We start from the raw sequence: 17,080 nt of genomic DNA on the forward strand, positions 1-17,080 counted from the left end.
TACTGTGGGACAGCAAGCGACATGAGCTGTTTGAAGCTGTCTGTGTCCACCAGCCTAAATGACAGCATTTCATAGGCCAGTAGTTTAGAAATGCTGGCATTCAGGGCCAGGGATCGAGGGTGGCTAGGTGGGAATTTACGCTTTCTCTCAAATGTTTGTGAGATGGAGAGCTGAACGCTGCCGTGTGACATGGTTGAGACGATTGGTGACGGAGGTGGTGGTGGTGTTGGTGGTACATCCCCTGTTTGCTGGGTGGCAGGTGCCAACGTTCCTCCAGAGGCGGAGGAAGAGGCCGAGGCGGCAGCAGCAGAAGAGGTAGCAGGGGGAGCCTGAGTGACTTCCTTGGTTTTAAGGTGTTTACTCCACTGCAGTTCATGCTTTGCATGCAGGTGCCTGGTCATGCAGGTTGTGCTCAGGTTCAGAACGTTAATGCCTCGCTTCAGGCTCTGATGGCACAGCGTGCAAACCACTCGGGTCTTGTCGTCAGCACATTGTTTGAAGAAGTGCCATGCCAGGGAACTCCTTGAAGCTGCCTTTGGGGTGCTCGGTCCCAGATGGCGGCGGTCAGTAGCAGGCGGAGTCTCTTGGCGGCGGGTGTTCTGCTTTTGCCCACTGCTCCCTCTTTTGCTACGCTGTTGGCTCGGTCTCACCACTGCCTCTTCCTCCGAACTGTGAAAGTCAGTGGCACGACCTTCATTTCATGTGGGGTCTAGGACCTCATCGTCCCCTGCATCGTCTTCCACCCAGTCTTGATCCCTGACCTCCTGTTCAGTCTGCACACTGCAGAAAGACGCAGCAGTTGGCACCTGTGTTTCGTCATCATCAGAGACATGCTGAGGTGGTATTCCCATGTCCTCATCATCAGGAAACATAAGTGGTTGTGCGTCAGTGCATTCTATGTCTTTCACCGCTGGGGAAGGGCTAGGTGGATGCCCTTGGGAAACCCTGCCAGCGGAGTCTTCAAACAGCATAAGAGACTGCTGCATAACTTGAGGCTGAGACAGTTTCCCTGGTATGCATGGGGGTGATGTGACAGACTGATGGGGTTGGTTTTCAGGCGCCATCTGTGCGCTTTCTGCAGAAGACTGGGTGGGAGATAATGTGAACGTGCTGGATCCACTGTCGGCCACCCAATTGACTAATGCCTGTACCTGCTCAGGCCTTACCATCCTTAGAACGGCATTGGGCCCCACCATATATCGCTGTAAATTCTGGCGGCTACTGGGACCTGAGGTAGTTGGTACACTAGGACGTGTGGATGTGGCAGAACGGCCACGTCCTCTCCCAGCACCAGAGGGTCCACTAACATCACCACGACCATGTCCACGTCCGAGTCCCTTACTAGATGTTTTCCTCATTGTTATGGTTCACCACAACAACAAAAATATTATTTGGCCCAATGTATTGTATTCAAATTCAGCTGAATATAAATTTGAGGCCTAGTATTTAGGCGCTGGGTGACCGGTATGGATTTACTAACAGAATTAGACTTGGAAATGCACAGTAGCGTGTGTGTGAAGTTATTCTGAATGACCCTATGTGCACCTTGAATATTATATACCCTTTTAGGGATAGATTTCAAATAGCTCTGATATAGCAGAAACCACTAAATTATGAAATTGCTAAATTGGGAATTGTATTTCAACCCTGAACAAAAAATGTGCTTTGACGGACACTAAATAACTTGCCCATCCACAACAGGACAGCGGTAACGACAGATTTAGCGGGATATAAATTTGAGGCCTACTATTTAGGCGCTGGGTGACCGGTATGGATTTAGTGACAGAATTAGACTGGGATATGGCCAAAAAATAACCACACTATTGCTGGTTAAATGCACTTGGTGTGACAGCTTGACCAACCACACTACTGAGGGTTAAATGCACTTGGTGACGGGCGCAGCTTGCCCCTGATGTAGTATATATATGGCCAAAAAATGAACAGACTATTGCTGGTTAAATGCACTTGGTGTGACAGCTTCACCCTGATGTAGGCTTTAGCCAAAAAACAACCACACCATTGAGGGTTAAATGCACTTGGTGACAGGCGCAGCTTGCCCCTGATGTAGTATATGGCCAAAAAATGAACAGACTATTGCTGGTTAAATGCACTTGGTGACGGGCGCAGCTTGCCCCTGATTTAGTATATGGCCAAAAAATGAACAGACTATTGCTGGTTAAATGCACTTGGTGTGACAGCTTCACCCTGATGTAGGCTTTAGCCAAAAAACAACCACACCATTGAGGGTTAAATGCACTTGGTGACAGGCGCAGCTTGCCCCTGATGTAGTATATGGCCAAAAAATGAACAGACTATTGCTGGTTAAATGCACTTGGTGTGACAGCTTGACCAACCACACTACTGAGGGTTAAATGCACTTGGCGACGGGCGCAGCTTGCCCCTGATGTAGTATATGGCCAAAAAATGAACAGACTATTGCTGGTTAAATGCACTTGGTGTCACAGCTTGACCAACCACACTACTGAGGGTTAAATGCACTTAGTGACGGGCGCAGCTTGCCCCTGATGTAGTATATGGCCAAAAAATGAACAGACTATTGCTGGTTAAATGCACTTGGTGTGATAGCTTGACCAACCACACTACTGAGGGTTAAATGCACTTGGTGACGGGCGCAGCTTGCCCCTGATGTAGTATATGGCCAAAAAATAAACAGACTATTGCTGGTTAAATGCACTTGGTGTGACAGCTTCACCCTGATGTAGGCTTTAGCCAAAAAACAACCACACCATTGAGGGTTAAATGCACTTGGTCGCAGCTTGGATGCACTTGGTCGCAGCACCGCACAAGACACAAAATGGCCGCCGATCACCCCAGAAAAAAGTGACTGACAAACGGTCTGGGCAGCCTAAAAACAGTGAGCATTTGAATTTCAGCAGCTCAATGATGCACAGCTTCAGATCGATCGATTAATCAAGTCCTTTGGAGGAGTTAATCTGCCTAATCTCGCCCTACTGTCGCAGCCGCAACCTCTCCCTACGCTAATCAGAGCAGAGTGACGGGCGGCGCTATGTGACTCCAGCTTAAATAGAGGCTGGGTCACATGGTGCTCTGGCCAATCACAGCCATGCCAATAGTAGGCATGGCTGTGACGGCCTCTTGGGGCAAGTAGTATGACGCTTGTTGATTGGCTGCTTTGCAAATCGATTATGCAAATTAGACCTGAAGGTGCCCAGAGGGGAGTTTTGTTCCCCTTAGTGTGCCCAGTAACGCCCCTCTTACAGTGCCCAGCCCGCCTTCCTTCCAACTGCCTAACCTCCCACAGCTTCTCATCCCTCTCCTCCCCCTCCCTCACGGCCGAACGAACTCTTGCACAGGCGCAGTACCCACTGAGGGCAGCGCCAGTGCAATCTGCAGGAGACTGAGGGCAGGATCTTTATCCTCGTCACTGGGCATGCGCCGAGCCCAGTGAGTCAGATGCTCGCTCTTCCCTCAGTCAGGCTCAGTGACTAGGATGAAGCTCCTGCCCTCAGTCTCCTGCAGATCGCACTGGCGCAGCCCTCAGTGGGTACTGCGCCTGTGCGAGAGTTCATTCGGCCGTGAGGGAGGGGGAGGAGAGGGATGAGAGGCTGTGGGAGGTTAGGCAGTTGGAAGGAAGGCGGGCTGGGCACTGTAAGAGGGGCGTTACTGGGCACACTAAGGGGAACAAAACGCCCCTCTGGGCACCTTCAGGGCTAATTTGCATAATCATAAAAGTCGATTTTCTTGTAATACTGGACGGATTACAAGATAGAAGAGCACAGCCTATTCAAGGTAAGCTGTGCTTCATGACCGCTTTAAAATCCTATTTTGGGTTAGGGGAGAATCCCTTTAATTTATAGTTTTGATGCCTTCAGTGTGAATCTACAATTTTCATAGTAGGTGTGTCCAAACTTTTGGTCTGTACTGTATTTTTTTCATGTATTACTGCTTTTTAATCATAAAACAATAAAAATGTTTATTAAAAATCTATTATTTTGCATTGCCATACATTAACATCCATAAATGTTATTATGTAGTTGTGCGAGGGCTTTTTTTGTAGGACTGGCTGTATTTTTTATTAGTATCATTTAGGGGTGCATATGACTTTTTAATCACTTATCAAAATTTTTGGGGATGTATGGTGGACAAAAATTGCAATTATATCACAACTTTTTTTTTATGGGGTTCCCCATGCGGTATATATGATAATAACTTTATTCAATACAATTATGAAGATACCATGTTTATATAGTTTACTTTATGTTTTACTGCTTCAGAAAAAAAAAAAGTATATATATATATATATATATATATATATATATATATATATTTGTGGTCGAGGCTAAATACGAGACTAGGGCAGAGTGCCTGCCTGGAACCTAACCGGCTGGGGTGTGCCTGGAGCCGGGTATGAGAGTAGCCTAAAAGGGGGCTACCCCAAGGGAGACCCTTAAAATGAAGGGAATGGGTGGGTGGGACAAGAACCGGAACGCCCACTGTGATGAGGTAGGTGGGGGTTTAAGAAGGCTCAAGCCCCTCCCACAAATGCAGGCTGACCTTCAGCCTTACCAACTTGTGGTCGAGGCTAAATACGAGACTAGGGCAGAGTGCCTGCCTGGAACCTAACCGGCTGGGGTGTGCCTGGAGCCGGGTATGAGAGTAGCCTAAAAGGGGGCAAAAATGACAACAATAGTTAAGGTGTAAGACTTTATTACCTTATAACACCAAAGACCGAAAAGCCAGCGAAATCTCCACCTGCGGGTTAGGTATGTACCTGGCGAAGCAAGACGAACGCCATCTCCCCATCTTCCGGATGACATGGGCGGGGACCCCCCGCCGGGAAGCCGCGGAGGCGGCACCAATGCGGAAGGAATGACCGGATATCGTTCCTGAGTCTAATCCCAAGCCAGCCGCCACCGTGCGGATGTGGCCGATGAACTGCGCCGTGGTGAGAGCTCCCTTCAGATGGGGTAGCAGAGGGCTGTGAGGTGGCTCCTCCCGGAGGGCGAGGATGAGCCGGTCAAATACCCGTATCGGACACCATTCATTGCTAGTGGGAAAGAACTGGACCTCCACCGGGGGGCCAGTTTGACTGGTTTTGGTGGTAATTATCTTCAGCGCGTAATGGTCAATCCCCCTCACCAGCTGCTCTCTGTGCAGGCTGCACTGTCCCGCCGAACCGCATGTGCACTCGCCCGGCCTAAGGAAGCCATAAAATGCTAAGTACATGGCAGCTTTGATGACCAAGCTGGGAAAGGGCCCAAAAGGAGCACCATCCAGGGCTGAAGATAATTTCCGGAACATTCCCCCGTGATGCCCTGTCTGCGGGACGGGGCATTGGGCCCGCCCTTCTGGACCCCTCGCAAGGTGGCCTTGACCGCATGTGCAGAAAGAATGGACCCGCCCCCCGGATTGCGGAGCATGGTGTGGTGTTGCACGCCCGCTAGGTACAACTTAATGGTGTTGTAGGAGAGGTGTAACTGGTGGTGACAATGGGCGATGAAGGCCATGACGTAGGGAATGTCTTCCAGGCCAGCCTGCGGGTGCAGGCGTGAGAACTCCTGGAAGGTTCTTAGGCCTGAAAGGTAGTTCCTGGCCGTGTTGGGGGCAAGGGACTGCTGCGCCAGGTCCCTTGCTGACGCGATGAGTACGCTTAGTCCATTGTCAGGGAACAGAAGGGCGGGGTGGGAAATCTGCGTGGCTCGGCCTCCGGCATTACCTGGAAGAAAAGTTCGAAATTAAACCTGGACAGCGCGTCGGCTGCTATATTTTTCTCCCCCGGGATGTGGCTACAATGCACGTGGAAGTTATGTGACAGGGCCAGCCAAACCAGCTGGCGCAACAGCGCCATGATTTTGGGGGACTTGGCCCTGCCCTTGGCCAATATGTCGACCAAGGCCTGGTTATCTGTCACAAACATCACCGGCAAGTTGGCCCAGAGGTGGCCCCAAGCCTGAGCTGCTGCCACAATGGGGTATAACTCCAACAAGGAGGAGGTGCGGATGGATTCAGCCTCCTCTAAGATGGCGCTGGGCCACTGGTCTGCTAGCCACTGGGGACCCCAAATGGCAGCGTAGCCGCAAGATGCCGCTGCGTCTGAAAAAATAGTCGGGCAGGAGGAAGACCAAGGTGACACGAAAAAGGAGACACCGTTCCACCGGGACAGGAACAGCTTCCACATAGCCAGGTCCGCCATGGCCTGGTCGTCCAAACGGATGACGCTGTCCTGTTCGGGTGCCGAGGGAAGAAGCTGGAGTAGCCTTGACACGAAGGTTCTCCCCTGGGGCATAATCCTGGAGGCAAAGTTGAGCCGCCCCAGAAGAGACTGCAGCTCGACTCTAGTGAGGCATCCCGTGGCTGCCGCATGGGAAATGACCTCCCGACACTGAGCGAGTTTCTCCTCTGGTAGGCTGGCTTGCAACAGAACTGAATCCAGGATGATGCCCAAGAAAGATACCCTCGTGGCCGGACCCTCAGTCTTAGCCTCCGCGACTGGAACAGCCAGACTGGCAAACAATTCGATGAGGATGGAAAGTATGCCGGACCCGCTCTGTGGCTCCTCGACAACAAGAAAATCGGCGAGGTAGTGAATGACCGACCGGAGGCCCCCGTGATGGATCAGGATCCAATGTAGCGCCTTGGCCAGCTGGTCGAATAACCACGGGCTACTCTTGGATCCAAACGTGAGCCTGTTGGCGAAAAAAAACTGGCCGGCCCACTCAATACCGTAGAACTGCCATAACTGCGGCAGTATGGGAAGGAGTTTGAATGCATCTGCAATGTCAACTTTTGCCAGCCAAGCGCCCCTACCATGCGACAGGATTGCCTGGATGGCGTCGTCCACCGAGGAATATCGCATGGAAAATTCTTCTGAGGGGATCAGAGAATTGAGGCTTGGAACACCGGACACATGGGGGGCGGACAGATCATAAATCAATCTTTTTTTATTGGTGTTTTTCTTTGCTACCAGGCCGATGGGGTTAATGCGCCATGAGGAAAATGGAATGCATGGGAATGGGCCTATGAGGAATCCCTTGGATACCTCCGACTGGAGCAATTCGCTGGTTGCCGGTGGGTCCAGGGTGGCGGACAGCAGATTCTTGCCCTCCCAGGGCACCTGTGGCAGAGCGATGAGCCCTGTGTGGAACCCCTTGCGGAAGCCTGCCAACAAGAACGCCACGAAGTTCTGATCGTGGTGGTCGCGAAGGAGCGCCGCCAAGAGGTCCACGTTGATGTCCGCTAGCCAGGAACCCTTGGAAGACTTCTTTGGGCAGGCGGACCGTGGGTGGGCCCTGAAGCACAGGGAGCAGACATGGAGCGATCGGCAGCTGGCATAAGAGCACCCCCCTGAATTAAAGTTATTGCAGACCTGGCTCCTCCCCAGGTAGACAATGGGTCTGCCGAGCTTGTCTGTGGAGGGGTTGGCAGGAAATGATCCAGAGGTCCCCGGGATGGGCCAGTCCTGGGACGGGTGCGCGGTATTGGGGCACCATTCAGAGGAGTGGAAAATCGACTGACATGTCGCACAGTTGGGAGCCCTGAGGCCAGCGAAGTGACGGCAGAAAAGCTCGGTATCAATCAAGGACCAGCTGGTGACATACTGGAACTGGGCCAGGGCTGCCGCCGCCTTAGCCGCAAAGGAACGGTGGTAGTCATAGAAGGCCGACCCACCGTATTTGTGCCCCAAGTCAGTGACTAGGTACAAATAGCTGTCCAGCTCCTCCCTTCTCTCTGGCCGCGCGGTGCAAACGATGTCCCTGAAGAGGCTGAAGGCCAGGACAAATTCCGGGATGGACAACTTGCGGTTGAGCCGTGAATCCTTGGCCCGAAGGACCACCGACACATCACCACAGTTGATGACCCGGTTTTCGGGCACATCTTGAGCGGCAATGAGGATTGATGCCAAATTGACATCTTTCCCCGCCAGGATGTCTCTTTTAAGGTTGTCAGGGATGAAGTGAGAGGGGGACACCTGTGGAATGGGTCTTGGCGTACCTGTAGCCAGCCAGCCTGATGTAGATGGGGTCATCAGTGGAAGGGGAGCCGGGGGTACCACGGGTGGCCGGCCTTCAAGCTCCGAAACTCTAGCCCGAACGTCCGCTACCGAGTCCACCAGGGAATTCAGGGTTGCCTGCAGCTGCACCAGGGACAACTGGATGGCCGACGCCTCCGGTTGTACGGCCGTGGTGCTAGGCCTGGTCATAAGCAGTTTATACAACTCTGCCTTTCTAGCGGTGGCCGGGTGTGGAATGCCCCTCCGGTTTAACTCGGCCAATAGCTTCGGGATGGTCCAGCTCCGAAGGGACGAGGGACCCGCTTGGCTTGATGCGATCGAGCCGGAGATGGAAAGGCCGTCCTCCATATCCGAGGCTCGAGACATGGCAGAGCAGCTAAAAAATATAAGGCATGACAACGTAAAGGGAGAAAAGAACAAGAAAGAGAGGAAAAAAAAAGAAAAAAAAAAAGAAAAAGAGAAGGCGATGACGTACTTGGAGATTAAATTGGTGCACGACAGAGAGACACGTACCGGTAACGGAATTCGCAAGACGGTTCCGACGAACCTGGCCTAGCCGAACAGACGAAGGTAATTAACGCGTGGTTATGATTTGATTGGGACCGAGGTGGTGCTGGCACGAACTTACCTGAACAGGACCGAAAAAAGGAACGGAGAACTGGGAACAAAAACTCCTGTAAATAAAGCAACAGGCGAGACATTTGAGAGTGCAGAGGCCATGGGTGTCCCTCAACCTGCGGAACCAGGCGAACTGGCCAGGCTGGGGCTCACCCTAAGGCCAAGCGACCATCCGAGCGCATCGGATTGGACACCTGACCGAAGAGAGCCGCCTGGGCGAACCAGGCGGTTTGACAGGAGAGAAGGCGCGTAGCCCTGAAAATAGAGGCTGCGCGTAGCAGCGGCCCGCGAAGGGCAGTGGTAAGCCATGAACTTCGGATTACGGACAGCAAGAATGCCCAGGGGAGAAGCCGAAGATGGCCGCCTAGGGAGACCTGCAGTCGAAGGACAGGTGCGTGAACCCGTATGTAAGACAAGAAACGTGAAGACCCGGGCGTACCAGGAGTGAGCCGAGCCCTGGGCGTACCAGGGAAGGAGGGGGCGCCACCAACCGTGACCGGCCACCCGACTGTAACCGGCAGACCACGACTTGGTGACCTGACAAACATGATGGCCTGGGCGAACCAGTGAACCAAGACCCCTTGGATGTGACCCGATGGCCGAAGTGGGAAGGAGCCAGACCGGTCCCCACGTGGACCCCCGAATTTAAAATAATTTATTTTAATTCATTTCCTGTATGGCGGGTTTTTCCGTACATCTAATTTCCCTTTTTTTTATTTTTTTTTACTATATGGCGGGTTTTCCAATAAACTAATTTCCCTCTTTTTTTTTTCTTTTTTTATATGGCGGGTTTCCATTAAACGTAAAAAAAAAACAAATTTTTACTATATGGCGGGTTTCAAGCAAATTAATTTTTTTTTTTTTTTTACTATATGGCGGGTTTGTCTGTGAATCCATTTAACTTCCCATTTTCCTTCTTTTTTTTTTTTGCGGACTATGGCGGGCTTACCCCAAACGTACCTTAATGTCATTCCCCCCTTGGGGTTGGGGTTTTTTTTTTTTTTTTTTTTTTTTTTTTTGCGCATGCATTTATTTAATGGACAATGGAATCTTGATCATTGATTTTTGGCACCTCCTCCCTCCCCTCCCCGTCCGGCCCGGCCGCCCGTGATCCCACGCCCGGCGTGGAACGCACGCTCACCATGCAGCCAGGGCGACGGGGAAGGGGAGGGTGACGTCATTGTGGGCGACGGAAGAGGAGTGCGTTCCAGCCTGGAACGCACGCCCGTGTGCACCGGCTGCCACGTCGGACCTGAGGCGTCGCCGCTTGGTAAGCTGAACCGGCCCTCCCCCCCCCCAATGATCGGGGAGACACCGTTGGGCCGGTAGATCAAGCAAATGCCGGAAGCCAGCGGAGCGGTGAGGACCGGCCCCCGGAAGTGCGTGCGTTCCACCCCGGAACGCACGCCCCCGTGCGCCGTGCCGGGAACAGGAATGCCGGCCAGACCTGCGAGCCACCCATACCTAACCCCCCCCCCCCCCGGCCCGGGTGAGTCGGCCGGCTGCCGGGTACGTCCCCTGATGCCGTATACCAGGAACCCAGGGAGATGAGCGGAGGGGGGGGAGGGCCGGCCGGAAGCCCGAGTGCTCCACGCTGGAACGCACCGGCCGCATGAGGTGGAGGGAGGGCGCCAGACCTCCTCAGCTCTTGCCCTGCGAAAGAGCCCCATACTTACCACCAGGAGACACGAACTCAGCGAGAGGCGACCGTAGGTACCAGGGAACACACCAACACTAACCAGTGGATCACACAAGAACCGGAACGCCCACTGTGATGAGGTAGGTGGGGGTTTAAGAAGGCTCAAGCCCCTCCCACAAATGCAGGCTGACCTTCAGCCTTACCAACATATATATATATATTATATATATTTTTTAAAAATTTTTATTATATGGCCACATCTATGACTCACCTTAGCTATGCAAAGGTTTTTTTTTTTTCAAGATTGTCTGTAGTTTTTAATGCTACCATTTGGGGGCATATGTGACTTTTTATACCTTTTTTGGGAGTAGAGTTGATAAAAAAAGCAATTCCATGTTGGTTTGAATTTTAATTTAATTTTTTCTACACCATTTACTGAGCAGAATAAGTTATGTGATCCTTTTATAGATCAGGTTTTGCACTTTGTGCACTTTTTTTTACATTGGTCCACTGGGTCAATGTTTTGCCCAGCAGAGGCAAGACAGCATTGCAGCATTGAGGCTAGGTCCTATTGACGCCTCTATGTTTGTGTCTATTTCTGCACCAGGCACTTATATGTAACTTCCATGTGCTCCTACGTGGACATTCTCCCATCCCCAACAGAAGCCAGGTATAGTGTTGCTCCCATTATACCTCCCTCCTATCATATATGTAAAGTGAATTGTTGCCATGCTGTGTTACAGCTGATCAGCCTGGGTGAGAGTTTCCACACAGCCGATCAGTTGCTAAAATACATCAAGCAGCAAACATCCTGCTGGTTGTCTCTCCATCAACTACAACTGGGCAAGTAGTTTAGAAATAATGGCAGGAACACTGTAGTCACTCTCAATGTGATAACACACGCTCCCTGCATAGCGCATGTGATAAATTTTGTAGTGCAATCACATTTTGAAAAAGTATTATGGCTTGTAGAGTGTGCTGGCCATGTCCAGGAGACGTTCCTGACATTTCAGCCATTCTTATTTGAAGAGGAACTCCCTTCTGGACTTGCAGCAACAGAACGGTCTGCAATTGCACCACTTGATCTGCGACTTTCCAACTTGCTGGAATTCCACTTTGCATATGCTAGAGAGTCTGTACGAGAAGTACAAAGTGGTTAATGATTTTGTTTTACACCAGACCACCTCAGCAGACCGCTTATGCTCTTTTGAAATCAGGCAGTTACAGCTCAGACATGTTTTGCAAACTCAGGCCATTTGAAAAAAGCTACTGGATTTTTTCAATAGGGACAACTTCGGCATTAACAATGTCATCTTCTTGATATTTATCTTAGAGCTGATGCTTATGTTGATGCAGCAAGGGATGGCGTTAGAAGAATACCTTCTGCACCTTGCTGACCACCTTGTAGCTGTTGGAGACCCACACAGATGAAGTCCTGTGGAGGAGAAAGGATGAGGGGCTACCACTGGAGGAGGAAGAGTTGCTTATGCAGGAGGAGGAGGACAAAATATGAAAATTGCAAGTTTTCCACAGATATAGCATTTCAGTGTTCAATATGCAATGCCCAGCTTGTGCCACACTGTATGTTTTAAATTGTGTAGTGGTTTATATCTGGTAATAAAATGTCATAAAATGTGGATGTAAACTTTGTGTGCGTTTACATCAGAGTTTAAAAGGGAAAGACCACTTTTTGGCTTTTGCAGCACAGATTTTGATGGTTGGCTTACTTCCTTCTCATGTAGTGCCAGTTTTACATACTTTGTGCACATGAGCATTGTAAGTGCAAATTCTGAATGGCATTTTTAACCCACATAATATCACCACACAGTCAAATAGTGCCAAATTCAGCTGTTTACAAGCCACTTGAAAAACACTAAGAATATGTTGACAAAGTAGGCAATACTAGTTGGGGAGGGGGGGCTTGCACACTCTCACAATGACCAGTCAGTACCAACAATGTCAGACACACAAAAATTGCTAAATTGTTATATCATGAGAAAGCAAATGTTCACTAAAACATTTAAAGGGAACCGGTCACCTCCCAAAACCACCCCAAGCCACCAGCAGTACCTGCGTGTAGCCAGTAGCATGTTTCTGATGATGCCTTTCTTCCTGAAGGCAGATGTAGCAAAAGTACTGAAAATGTTGTTTTATCCCCTGCCCGGCGCGCTTCTCCACACATGCTTGAAGTCAAAGAGGCAGCGGCCTCCTTGCTTCAAGTCACGGTAACCCCGTCCCCTTCCCTACCCCCTTTGCCGTCTGTCCGGCAAATGCAGCCGAACGCTTGTGCATAAGCGCTGTCAGTCACAGCGAAGGGGCGGGGAAGGGGGCGTGGTTACCATGACTTGAAGCAAGGAGGCTGCTGACGCCGGGCAGGGGATAAAACAACGTTTTTAGTATTCTTGCAGCATCTGCCTTCAGGAAGAAAAGCATCATCATAAACACGCTGCTGGCTACACGCAGGTACTGCTGGCAGCTTGGGATGGTTTTGGTAGGTGACAGGTTCCCTTTAACCATTTGAGTATGGTCTACTTATGCCATGAATAGAATTTTCTTTAGTATACTGCCTGATATCTATTTTTTATATTCATAATGCAAACTAAAAAAAAAAAAACACGTGCAACTGAATAAATCTTTGCCCAATTCTGAGACCAATATAATGTATTATCACTTAGAAAATTACTTGTAGCTTCCAGGGTAAACAACAATTTATAACAGCATTAGCACAAAGCAGGAAAAAGACCAAACTCTTAATAATGACTTAATTTACAATTTATTTTGCAGATATATTCTGATTAATTAGACCATCCCAAAAATCAATAATATGGGTCGTTTCAATTTAATTCCATGAATACATGTGAATAATACATTCTGCTTTTGGGTAAATACTATGTACTTCAGCTCAGCATAAGGCCTCTTTCACACGACCATTTTTTTTCTGTATACGGGCCATTTTTTGCGTTCTGTATACGGAACCAGTCATTTCAATAGTTCTGTAAAAAATAACTTAATTTACTCCATATGCATTCAGTTTCCGCATTTCCGTTCTGTTAAAAGATGGAGCATGTCCTATTATTGGCCGCAAATCACAATCCGTGGCTCCATTCAAGTCAATGGGTCCGCAAAAAAAAACAAAACAAAAAAAAAACATATGGAATTGCAGCTGTATGTCCTCCTTATCCATTCCGTTTTTTGTGGATCTATAGAAAATTTATGCCCAGCCCAATCTTGAAAACACAACGGAGACAAAAGACGGAAAAACTGCAAAATACTGAAAAAGCCATACAGTCGTGTGATAGAGGCCTAAGTGTAACATGCGTGATAGTCTCTGGATATTATTCAATGCAGAAAGGCCTCATGCACACGACCGTTGTTTTTTTTACGGTCCGCAAAAACGGGGTCCGTAGGTCCGTGACCGTTTTTTCATCCGTGGGTCTTCCTTGATTTTTGGTGTCCGCCTGGCCGTGCGGAGCCAAACGGATCCGTCCTGAATTACAACGCAAGTCAATGGGGACGGATCCGTTTGACGTTGACACAATATGGTGCAATTGCAAACGGATCTGTTCCTATTGACTTTCAATGTAAAGTCTGGAGTCTCTTTTATACCATCGGATCAGAGTTTTCTCCAATCCGATGGTATATTTTAACTTGAAGCGTCCCCATCACCATGGGAACGCCTCTATGTTAGAATATACTGTCGGATATGAGTTACATCGTGCAAACTCATATCCGACAGTATATTCTAACAGAGGCGTTCCCATGGTGATGGGGACGCTTCTAGTTAGAATATACTACAAACTGTGTACATGACTGCCTCCTGCTGCCTGGCAGCACCCGATCTCTTACAGGGGGCCGTGATCAGCACCTGAAGGGGTTAATTGTGCGTATCATAGCCCCCTGTAAGAGATCAGGGCTGCCAGGCAGCAGGGGACAGACCCCCCCCTCCCCAGTTTGAATATCATTGGTGGCCAGTGCGGCCCCCCCGCCCCCCCTCCCTCCATTGTAATAATAGCATTGGTGGCACAGTGTGCGGCACCCCCTCCCTCCCTCTATTGCATTAGCATTGGTGGCAGTGTGCCCGCCCCAACCCCCCCCCCCAGCCCCCCTTCCTCTCTCCATTTTAATACATTGGTGGCAGTGTGCCCCCCCCCTCTATTGTTTTAATACATTGGTGGCAGTGTGCGGCCTCCCCTCTCCCCCCCCCACCCCCCCCGATCATTGGTGGCAGCAGAGTTCCGATCGGAGTCCCAGTTTAATCGCTGGGGCTCCGATTGGTAACCATGGCAACCAGGACGCTACTGCAGTCCTGGTTGCCATGGTTACTTAGCAATAGTAGAAGCATCATACTTACCTGCTGGCTGCTGCGATGTCTGTGTCCGGCCGGGAGCTCCTCCTACTGGTAAGTGACAGCAATGCGTCGCACAGACCTGTCACTTACCAGTAGGAGGAGCTCCTGGCCGGACACAGACATCGCAGCAGCCAGCAGGTAAGTATGATACTTCTACTATTGCTAAGTAACCATGGCAACCAGGACTGCAGTAGCGTCCTGGTTGCCATGGTTACCGATCGGAGCCCCAGCGATTAAACTGGGAATCCATTCGGAACTCCGCTGCCAATGTTAATTGTACAGATCACAGCCCCCTGTAAGAGATCGGGTGCTGCCAGGCAGCAGGGGGCAGTCATGTACACAGTTCATTGTATATTCTAACTAGAAGCGTCCCCATCACCATGGGAACACCTCTGTGTTAGAATATACTGTCGGATCTGAGTTTTCACAAAGTGAAAACTCAGCTCTGAAATAGCTTTTATGCAGACGGATCTTCGGATCCGTCTGTATGAAAGTAACCTACGGCCACGGATGCTAATCTTGTGTGCATCCGTGTTCTTTCACGGACCCATTGACTTGAATGGGTCCGTGAACCGTTGTCCGTCAAAAAAATAAATAAAAAAATAGGACAGGTAATTTTTTTGCTGGACAGGATACACGGATCACGGTCTCGGCTGCAAAACGGTGCATTTTCCGATTTTTCCACGGACCCATTGAGAGTCAATGGGTCCGCGAAAAAAAAAAAACCTGAAAACTGCACAACGGCCACGGATGCACACAACGGTAAAAGCCAACAACAGTATACAAAAGCCAAAAGCCAACAACAGTATACCCCCCACAAAAAACAAAGTCTCAATAACTTGTTATGTGGCATTGAGCATCAATTACAGCTTGACAACAATATCTCATGCTGTGCACAAGTTGACTTATTGTCTGCTGAGGCATGGCATCCCACTCTTCTTGAAGGGCGGTAGTGTTGGGCCAATAAACGTGCAGGTAAGTACTGCCCTTTACTATAATGTCGTAGCCATGTTGGCTACTGGCATTACAGTCATTGGCTGGCCGGAACGCATCATTGGGTGCTATATAGCACCCGATGACATGTTTGGCTCAGTCTTAGTCAGGGACAGCTGTGCTGAGACTTGTTAGAGACCCAAAAGTCCTTTTAAGTTCTTTTAAGTCCTTTATAGCTGTATCTGGCAGCAATATATATTTTTAGTGCAACCTGCGATAAATAGCTTACAAATGTTTGGCCACTGCAGGCAGAGACCAACATTATCTGCGCTACATCTCCTGTGTAACGTTAGCGTATCCAAAATATCAGTGACATTCGGTGTAATTTTTTCGCCGCTGGTGACAGCAACATTTTCTGCGCTACATCTCTCGTATAACGCGTGCACAGCCTCAAAATATCTGACATTAATTCAGTAATTTATTATTAGGAGGTGGTGACAACGACATTACTTGCGCTATACCTCTTGTATAACGTTTGTGCAACCTAAATATCAGTAGTGTTGAATGCGAATATTCGAAAAGCTAATTTTTATCATGAATATCGGCACTTCCAGAATTTACGAATATTTAGAATATAGTGCTATATATTCGTAATGACGAATATTCATTTATTTATTTTAAGACAGTACACATCAGTTGATCATCCCTCGCTTCTTCTAGCTTGTGGGCCAATGAGAAGGCTGTCACAGCTTAGCAACATCACTAGCAACCAATAGAAAAGTTGCCGGCCCCTTACTCAATAAGCTGCATATATTGCAAATAAATATACGCATAGTTAGTTGCCAAAAATTCTCAAGCACATATATATTGGAGCACTCTGGTTGACACGGCAGAACATTAGAATAGCTTTATATGCAGACATTTTCTCCAGTCTCAGGAAACTTATACCAGCTTTAAAAATGTAGCATAAGTGACCCAGGCCGGTATTTTGCAGCGCATTACGCAAATACATTGCTGATTTTCACAGTCCAGAATATAATCTCAAATTCTTGAATTTGTGACTATATGACGAATATGCTACAAAATATTAGCAAAATATCGCAAATTCAAAATTATCAGTGACATTAATTCAATGTCATTTTTTATTATACAGTGGTGACAGCAACATTAATTCCTCCTGTATAACATTTGTGCATCCTAATATTATCTGACATTTAATGTACTTTTTTCATAGACGCTGCAGGACAGTGACATTATCTGTGCTACATCTCCTATTTTGTGTGCACATCCTAAAAATATCTGACATTATGTACTTTATTTTTGCATACACTTAGAAAACCTGTGCTACTGTACATGTGGCATACTTGCAATCATATATACCATTTAATATGCGCAAAGCGAGCAGTAATGGACGAGGAAGTGGCCGTGCTGCTGATGATGCATGCAGAGGCAGTGGCCCTAGGCGATGAAACTGTGCCTGCTTTCAGATCACAAGAAACACACTCATCCACAATACCTAGCTTCATGTGCCACTTTGCAGGGAGGTGCA

This window comes from Bufo gargarizans, chromosome 3, assembly GCF_014858855.1.
Source record: "Bufo gargarizans isolate SCDJY-AF-19 chromosome 3, ASM1485885v1, whole genome shotgun sequence".
NCBI lineage: Eukaryota > Metazoa > Chordata > Amphibia > Anura > Bufonidae > Bufo > Bufo gargarizans.